This window comes from Rhagoletis zephyria, unplaced genomic scaffold, assembly GCF_001687245.7.
Source record: "Rhagoletis zephyria isolate East Lansing unplaced genomic scaffold, Rhagoletis_zephyria_1.1 Rzeph_scaffold_00314, whole genome shotgun sequence".
In the NCBI taxonomy this organism is placed as follows: Eukaryota; Metazoa; Arthropoda; class Insecta; order Diptera; family Tephritidae; genus Rhagoletis; species Rhagoletis zephyria.
Genome location: NW_016157398.1, coordinates 247,692 through 256,943, shown reverse-complemented (window position 1 = coordinate 256,943; position 9,252 = coordinate 247,692). Strand labels below are relative to the sequence as shown.

The following is a 9,252-nucleotide window of genomic DNA, read 5'->3' as shown; positions in this document are numbered from 1 at the left end:
TGGCTGACCCAAAACACATTTTTGCGAATTTCTCGGAAACCGAGTGTGCACCGAAATTAATTTTGGTGGGCCTAAACTGCACCTAAATTGCACCTAATTCCTGAATAATATTTACCAGTGTTCGACGAAAACTAGTGGGTGGGTCAGCTAGTGTGACGTCACGCGGCCTGACCCATATATTTTTGCAATTTTCTCGGAAACCGAGTGAGCACTTAAATTAATTTTGGAGGCCCTAAATTGCACCTAAATTGCACCTAATTCCTGAGTAATTTTTATCATTTTTTGGAGAAGTGGGTCAGCTAGCGTGACGGACGTATATGGAATGCTAATCCCTTTCGATGTCCTGTTTTACCGATGGTCTTATTTGTACCTGTGAGATCTCTGCCAAGCGTGCGTAATATTCTTCTATGATCTTGGAACTTCAACATTGGTCCGTAAACCATGCAAGCCAATAAAAGTCCTTATAAGATAACTAAAGAGCACAGATGAACGTTTTCAGTTATAGGAGGGTCAAGAATACTCGCCCCCCAACAGGATGAAAAGTTTTCCCGTACATTGACTAAATGAGTCGTGTGATCTCTTAAATATCGTTCAAATGAAGCCATTGATGTACCCACCGGGTTCCTTTTTTACGGATGTGGTCGAATCTTTCTTATCATTTTGCCAACATCGCATTTAGGGTGTATGAGGTCGTCAGGCAAATGTGCACTTACTCAATGTTGTGGTCTTTACATGCATACGTACACGAATCCTCCATTTAACCATATGAAAGGTAAATTCATCTAAGATGAATATAGGACCAAAGCAGACCAGACTCAGTGTGGGTTTCTATATATTTCGGCGGTAGCGCAATCCATTAGGTCCCTTTTCTGCAAAACCACTGCTTGTCATGACGTAAATACGCATTATGAATTTCAATCAGATTTTATAAAATATAGCGGGTTAATTTTTTGGAAACGAATTTTTCATCATACAGGTAGCTCACTTTACGAATTTGAACGAAATCGATTAATAAATAAGACTTTTATAAGTAACTCTGCTCCAGCGCCACCAGCGTGTTGTCTAGTAGGCTATAATATGACTATATATGCAAGTTATAACCTCTGACAATTTGACTGGTTTCTGAGTTTAGTCCGAACAATAATAACGCCTATCTATTTGTCAATGTTATTGTGGCTTATTAACATTTTATTTTTAATATTCTTATTGAGCTTTGTACCACGATTGTTTATTCGGAAACATTGAAAAAGCAAAAAAGTCTAAGCGGTAGAAGTTATAGCAGCTATTTCGGAGATCACCACATCTACTCATCAGACTTCTTTTTTCTAGACTTCAGCAGGGATCGAACCTGCGTAATCGAGGTAACAAAAATCTGTTCATAAATAGCACTTTTATCGGGTCCGTTTTTCGCAAATGCTTTTTTCATCATGCAGCTTATACTTTGAATTTGAACGAAATCGGTTCATAAATATGACTTACAAATAACTCGACTCCCGCGCCGCCTAGCAGATCTATTTTTGATAAACGTATCTTCTATCATCTTGGTAGCTTACATTTTGAATTTAAATGATATCGGTTCATAAATACGATTTTTATAAATAACTCGACTCCAGCGCCACCTAGCAGGTCTATTTTTCGCACACGTATTTATCATAATGAAGGTAGTACACGGTTTGATTTTCAACGAAAGCAGTTCATAAGGGGCCTTCGATGAGGTAAAGCCTATTAGACCAAAGCATTTGTGAGCGGCGACTTTAATTTGGAGAGTACAAATTGGAATCCCCTGAACAATAGTCGATCTATTAGATTGATTTTAAAAACAGTAAAAGACCAACCTATAGTGATTTAGTAAACGACCAACCTTTAGTGAGTTAGTTGATACTCTTCCATCTTCAATTTCATGTACGAAAAATAATCAAAAATGCTTTACGACACAATAGTATAGAAGAGAGTTCAGTGGAAGAGTAAAAGCCTTTATGACCGAGTCTCCCATCTATTATTACTAGCGTTATCATTTATTTTATGTACATATATTGGCTGGCTTCAACAGCTGAGTTGTCTGCAATGCCGGCTACCAGTGAATGCACAATCACGACGATACGGACACAAACGTCTTATGTACAAATACATTTGCCAGGCGGGCGAGCGGTTCATTGTTGTCGGCATTTATATGATCACTTCGCCACTAACGATAAACCTAAATCTAACTACCCAGTAGAAATTTGATGCATACGACATCGCTGTTGGTGGCATGTTGGTTCATTTCAATTTAACACGCGTGGTTTCTCAGAGCGTATGCGTACTCTAACCATACACTTGTACTACTGCTGTATGCATATGGCTGTATTAATTTTTCAAACAAACAAAAATGCATTAATGGAACAGTATTAAAGCATTCTTACAAGATATGTATCCCCATATGTAAATGCTACTTTTCTGATACATTTTAATATACGGAGACATACAAAAAAGTAGCATTTACATATTTTACATATATTACAAAAACTCCACTTCAAATTTATCAAGAAATGTACTAAAAACAACGACAACGTACATTCGCTTGCAATTCGCTAGAATTTGAATTTATTCGTGGAAATTCATGACTACGCATGAATTGTTCACACTAACAGGTCTATTCTGCGCTGGTAATAAAAAGTTTGTAACCGGTAAATAAAGTTCTTGTCAATTTTTAAACCCTTTTCGCATTCTGTATACTCTTGTAACCGGTAAATTTTGTTACCATCTCATAAGCTGGTAACAAATTATTGCCCCGTGAAATATGCAATGCCAGGATTTGCACAATTCTTCATAGCTGAATTGCTGAATATTTTAACTGCATTACCAACGTACCTAGAATCGCGGTGACAAGAACTGGTAACATTTTTTGGTAAAATAATTTTCCGGTTACAAAATCTTCGGTAACGTGCAGAATAGACCTGTTATTCATTCATATAGCAAACATTCTTCATGAATGCATGCAACCGATTTCTACTGGGTATGTATGTACATACATACGCACTCATATAAATGTATGTATTTATGTAATATGTATACACTCCCTTGTTTATTATTTTGTCCCACGTTATAACACTACCATTTGATCAGCTGATTATAGGTTTGATCAGCTGATTTCATGTTATTCCACGATTATTTCTTGCGTACTTATTGCTTCTTAAGTTCTGGGAGAGAAAATAAATAACTGATTATAATAAGGTCACGCCCTTCTACAAATGAATATATATTATAAGGGACCTAATTGCATATATGTATGTATACACACAGTGTCGTTCACGTAAAAAGTTACGGTTGCCAGACGTACTGATTTTATCAGTACAGTACTGGGCTCGAATCGTAACATCCGTTCACGGATCGAAAGCGATACGAAAGAAAATTACGTGACACGTCAAGCAGTATAAGCTGAGTGGGACCAAGAGTACGTTCTCGTAGATATGTCATAATGCGAAAAATGTGTTTTTACGTGACGAGTAATACGATAACGTATGTTACGATTCGAGCCCTGATATTTTCAAGAAGAAGAAAATAATTTAATTATAGTTGACATTCAGATATGCCCAGGAAATTAATACTACAAAAAGATCAATCGTTTTATGGACATATCGCCGGGTCGTTACGTACATATATGCAAGAAAAATGTTCAATTTATCAAACTATTCAAATGAACACATTTGAAAACTTTGGGGGCGAAAGCAGTAAATACATTTTTCCAGCGCATTAAAAATGGCAAAAGTATGCCGTTTTATGGTTTTTTCATTTCTACCAAAAAATTTCGCCTTTTTATTGCCCCTTTCTCTTTTCGCGTTCTATTCTAAAATAAAGGCAAAGGGTAAGAAAATTGTGTGTTCGTTTCCTAAAATGTCACACTCTTGCAAGACAAAAAAGGCACATTCTATACCCTTTGAATGTGCTTTGTCAGGGGAGATGGTTGCCCTGAAAATTAGATGGTTGCTTAAAACGACAATATTATGAAATGCGTGAGCTTGACAAGGACAAGAGGGCAAAAGCATGCCCTTTTATATGGTTGAATGTAACATCAAACACGTTTTGCACCGTGCAAGGCCAACATTTTTTGGATGAAACGAAATCACCATTACTCACTCATTGATTTGTTATGTGAAAGACACGCACGTCAATTGCTTCCTTTAAAATAAACATCTGACCAGTGTTGTCACTTCAGAAACCAAATTAATAAAACTGTGGTAGATCTCTAAGAAAGTGGGTCGAATAGGCTCAAAGTCATTGTTTATGCTTTAATAATAATAATAGATTGGCGCTTACACATATGTAATGCCATGTTCTGAACGACATCGAAAACATGCTTTCGTTGCTTAAACTTGTTTTCGTCCATGTAAAATCTATCAAACGAAAACCAGTTTTCGCTGAAAACTACTTGAAAACTCACGTTCCACTCATTCCAATCGATGTCTTCACTAGCTTTTTTTCGATTATTTATCGAAGTTGAAGTCATATTTTATCATCTTTAATACGCTATTTCGGATTTATTGTTAATTGGCTGGCCAAAGTAAAATAAGAATGAAAGTAAGTGGTTGCTAATTAAAAGAAAATGAGGGAAAAGCATTTTGGTTTGGTTTTTGCGTAGCGAAACTGTAATCAGAGGATGTAAGAAATGTCAACGAAAACACTAACAGCCGGTGTGAACAGTCTTCAGCCCACAATCCCAAAACTCGTTTTCGAAGTGTTTTCGTTGTCGGTCAGAAAATGGTATTAGTGTTTAGCCGAGCTTCTCCTCCGATTTGTGGCGTGCGCCTTGATGTTGTCACACAAAGCGGAGGGAACTACGATTTTACGCCGACTCCGAACGGCGATGGTATTTTTATGAGAAGCTGTTTTTCAGAAATACACTCGGAGGTTTGCCATTTCCTGCCGAGGGACGACCGCTGTTAAGAAAAAACCTGTTTTATACATTTTTTGCGATGTTGCTTTTACCAGGGTTTGAACCCAGGTGCTGATGAGTGAAAGCGCGCACTGCTTACCACTTCACCACAGCGGCCGACATTGTTTATGCTTTGGTGGCGAATATAAAGGTCTTAAACTGCACGAGATGATTTTCTAAGATATTCAACATCGCTTCACCAAATACGCCTGTGTAAACTATGGTTCCATTTTGGCAGCAAAAAAATCGCATGCCCCAATTTGGCAGTTGGTCAACTTTTGCCAGGCGATTTTTTCTCTATGGTGAATTTAACCTTTCCGTGATAAAATAGATCAAATATGGATCACCCATTTTGAATTTCTAAAATTTTATTCATAATCAGCGACTTTAAAACCCCTAATTGTAAATTTAAATTTTAGGTCCGCCATTTTAAATTTTTCCAATCTGGCTTCAGATTCGTAATCAGATACGAGTCCGCAAGTAAAAAGTTTCCATCAGGTCCAGATTTTGGGGCCAAAGTGTCAAAAAATCGCGTTTTTTGCAATATTTGAGAAGCTAGAAAGAAAACGTCATGTGATAAAAGCTCTCACTTATTCTCAAATTAAAGCCAGAACCCTCGACTATTGTCCCTGTACCTTAACCTGATGGTCACTTATAGTTACGGTGACCAGATTTCTGTGGCCAAAATTTCTAAAGCATCGGATCCGAGCATACAATTTTGTTTTTAGAATAAAAAAATCTTAATGCAGTTTTATTTAAAACAAAACAAAGAAAAAAAATTAAAAATTTTAGAATTTTTTTATGAAAACATAACTTACTATCTAAAAAAACATGTAAATGAAAATTTCAAAATTTGTAAAACATTGAATTTTTGTACAAAGTTTCAAATACATGGCCTTTGTTAGATAACGAGCCACACTTTCATAAAAAGGAATAAACATTAAATAATCGAAAGGGGAATAGCCAATGAAAGCTAAAATGTCTCTTTCCTATTTATATTTTCGCCACTCTATCTACAACTTATGTTTTTCATATCCACGTACCCACGATTTTTTTGGGGGTGTTAGTATTATTTTTTATAATTTCATTAATTATATTTATATATTATTTATAAAGATGTTGGCTATGTTTATGGCTCACAAATATTTGTTCTATGTCCTTTGTGATAACGAAAGTGCTGCATCGTTTGTACGAAAAATTGTTTTTGGACCAGAGCACAGGGAGAGTCTTAATAAATGAATAAAGAAAACGCTAAAAATCGGAACTCAATCGGTACAAATATGAAAAATCGGCGCACTTACCCGTCCCGACTTTTAAAAAATATTCAGCAGGACAATTTTCTCAAAATCGGTACTGTCCCGCCAAAATCGGTACGAATGGACACCGTACTTATAGTCATTTATTGAACAAGTTCAGTTTTTGCAGTCCAATAAACGACTATAAGTGACCTTTGGATCAAGATGCAGGGGTGGTATTTTCAGGGACAGTATTCCAGAGTTCTAATTTTAATTTAAGCCTGAGTGGAAGGATCTATCACCATTCGTTTCTTTGCTAGACTAGAGCTTCCCAAATATGTATAACACTTTGACTTTTTAAAAAACACCGTCACTGGCGCATTTGTGGGCGGAACTTGTTCATATTAACACCTTATACTAATATTCACTAAGGAAGCTTGTGTTACAAATTTCCTCCGGGTTAATTTTTACTATATATGGCCAGCTTTTTCGTGATTTTTCCCACTGTGGAACGCAGTTTTTTAGCCCATTTAATTTTTGTATAACAAAGTATGAGTTTTATTTGGAGGAAAATCCGTAGAACCGCCAGGAAAAAAAATATTAAAATTATTGAATGGGCGTAATTAATATTTTTTTTTTAAACCTGATCAAAAAGTTGGAAAATTTTGACGAAAATTCGTGGAATTTTCCTTAATTTTGAATAAAGCTTGAAACCTTTGTTTATATTATTTTGTTTAAAGCATGAAAAATAACAAACAAATTTTAACATGCAAAATATTGTGAATAGAGAAGGGTGTGTCAACACTTTTGCTGTTAAGTGTATGCACTTTCGATCACATTCGTTTCGTAGCATATGATCGGTGTCTGCGGGAATTTGGCGTGCGTGCGTGTCGCTTGGGCCCCAATGACGCTAGGTTGCTACGAAACAATATGCTGTATGCTGTGCTCTGCAGCGTGAGCTAAATTAAAACATTTTTTTTCTATAATCGTCCCCCACTTGTTATGTTTACCACCGTTATATGCGGCATATTTCCATTTTCAATAGTCTAACGCGTCAAGTTTGATCGGGTCCAAGCAGCTGAGTAGCAGCTGAATCGAGCCGGTCAGTACCGATGTGGTTTCGGCGTATCGTTATAATCGGCGGCGCTGTCGTCGTCGTTGTACTGTTCGTCCGTAATCAAAAAACCATGTGGTTTCCCAATATATGAACATTCATATATGTATATGTACATATGCATGTACAACACTACGAGTGTCTGGCCTGAAACGCACACTGTTGCTTTTAGTCAAAAGCTACGACCCAGCCCCAAAACTACATCGACAAGTTTGTGTGTGGACGCATACATATGTATGCACCTGATTTTTTCTTCTTTTTTGTGCAAAAGTATATGTAGCTGTATGAATGAGCGCCACTCACACTCTCAGCTGTTTTTACAGCGCCGGTATATTTCGAATCAGCTGCTAAAGCAGCAAAGTTGAATGAGTTGAGGTGAGCTAAATTCCCCCCACGTCATTTTGATTGCTTTGACTCACTGACTGCAGCGCAGCAGCTTTTTGCGTCGTGCTTAAAATGTTTACCCTTGTGTGGAAATTTTTACACGAGCAAACCTATACGCTACTATTGAAATGTTCATTAAAGTAAAAATTTTATACATCTCCAAATGATGGGATATATTTTACCCCCTATCTACAAATACTTATGTATGTGTTCTTATGCACTTTTTGTTGCTATAAATAATAATGAAGTACGATTTGATCAGGTAGCTAAATAGTTATTATTGGTGATCAATGTGCTGTATACGCGGTTAAATATTCCTCAAATATTCATTTGGGCCTTCTAGCGATGGTTTGTGCATAGTTGGAGTTACTGCGGCTAATCACGTAGGCCATCAGTAACGGGCGCAAATACCAAGAAATTTTCATTGAAATTTTAAAAGTTTCAATTCGATTTCGATAAGGGTAAAGTTTCAAGTCTCTAAAAATTACCGTTGACTTTTGAGACTTTTTTTGTCTAGGCAGTTGCGCATTTTCTTCTTCGAAAAATGTTCAAAAAATTATCAAAAAGCAACGGTAACTTTTAGCAACTTGAAACTTGCATTTAAGAAAATGGTATGGAAAATATGTAAATAAATGAATAAAATCGTCAAAAGGTCAGGGTATTTTAGACGCTGATTGTATATGAACTAGGGCTGGGACTATCCGGATATACATATGTTCGGATATTCTTGTATACGGATGAAAACCAAATGGTACTGATATCAGGTTTACAGCGTGGCGACGAATAACTGTTACCCCGGTTTTTTTGAGAAATAAAAGGGACCTTTATAGATTTTGCGAAAAAATTATTTTATTATTAATTTTCCACAGATTTTACTTTAGTTATATTAATTAGTTTTTAAATTTTAATCCTTCTTTACATTTGCCAGCAGTGTAAGTTTTGAGAGAAAAGTTCATTTGGCACGCAGGTCTTCTTCAGTTAATTTATTCCATATCTTCTGTAACCATAGGCAAATTTTCTCCATTTTGAGTCCCTTATACTCCCCGTTTTGTCCAACATAAGGCCTCATACTTAAAAATCGAATAGACTCGGAACTGGTGATTAGGACGGCCATTTATTCGACCAACCTTCTACAGTTTTTTTTGTATTTTTTTTTGTACAAATCCTAAGAAAAAATACACCTGAAAAAAACTTGCGTGCCAAATGAACTTTTCTCTCAAAGTTTAAACTGCTGGCAAATGTAAATAGGGATTAAAATTTAATAACTAATTAATACAACTAATGTAAAATCTGTGGAAAATTTACAATAAAATACTTAAAAGGACCCTTTTATTTCTAAAAAAAAAAAAAAACGGGGTAACAGTTATTCGTCGCCACGCTATATATTCTTTCATTTTGTTATCCGGATACCCAGGTAGTCTAACTAGTGTGTTAACGGATTTGTAAAATTGTTTCCGAAATTTCTGAATCGATAGATCAAAATAAATAGAAAGCAACAGTTGTTATTTTTTTCGTAATTTTTAGATTTAAATGTTCGCCCAAAGCCGGTAAGTCTTTCGCAAAATCTAGATAACTAGTAAGAGCCGCCTCATCAGATGTTTTTATTG

The 9,252-nt window shown here is 36.0% G+C and overlaps 1 protein-coding gene and 1 long non-coding RNA gene across 3 annotated transcripts in view; one reads left to right on the top strand and one right to left on the bottom strand.

The window, feature by feature from the left end:
- Positions 1-8,163, bottom strand: part of LOC108358930 (uncharacterized) — a 24,701-nt gene extending 16,538 nt beyond the window's left edge. The window contains exons 1-2 of the long non-coding RNA XR_001846854.1: positions 8,150-8,163; positions 2,198-2,203 (exon numbers count right to left, since the gene is read on the bottom strand). This is a non-coding gene — a long non-coding RNA (uncharacterized LOC108358930). The remainder of the gene's footprint in view (positions 1-2,197; positions 2,204-8,149) is intronic.
- The window catches only part of crp (transcription factor cropped), a 70,087-nt gene that overhangs the window by 45,254 nt on the left and 15,581 nt on the right, over positions 1-9,252 (top strand). The gene's annotated exons all lie outside the window — the stretch shown is intronic.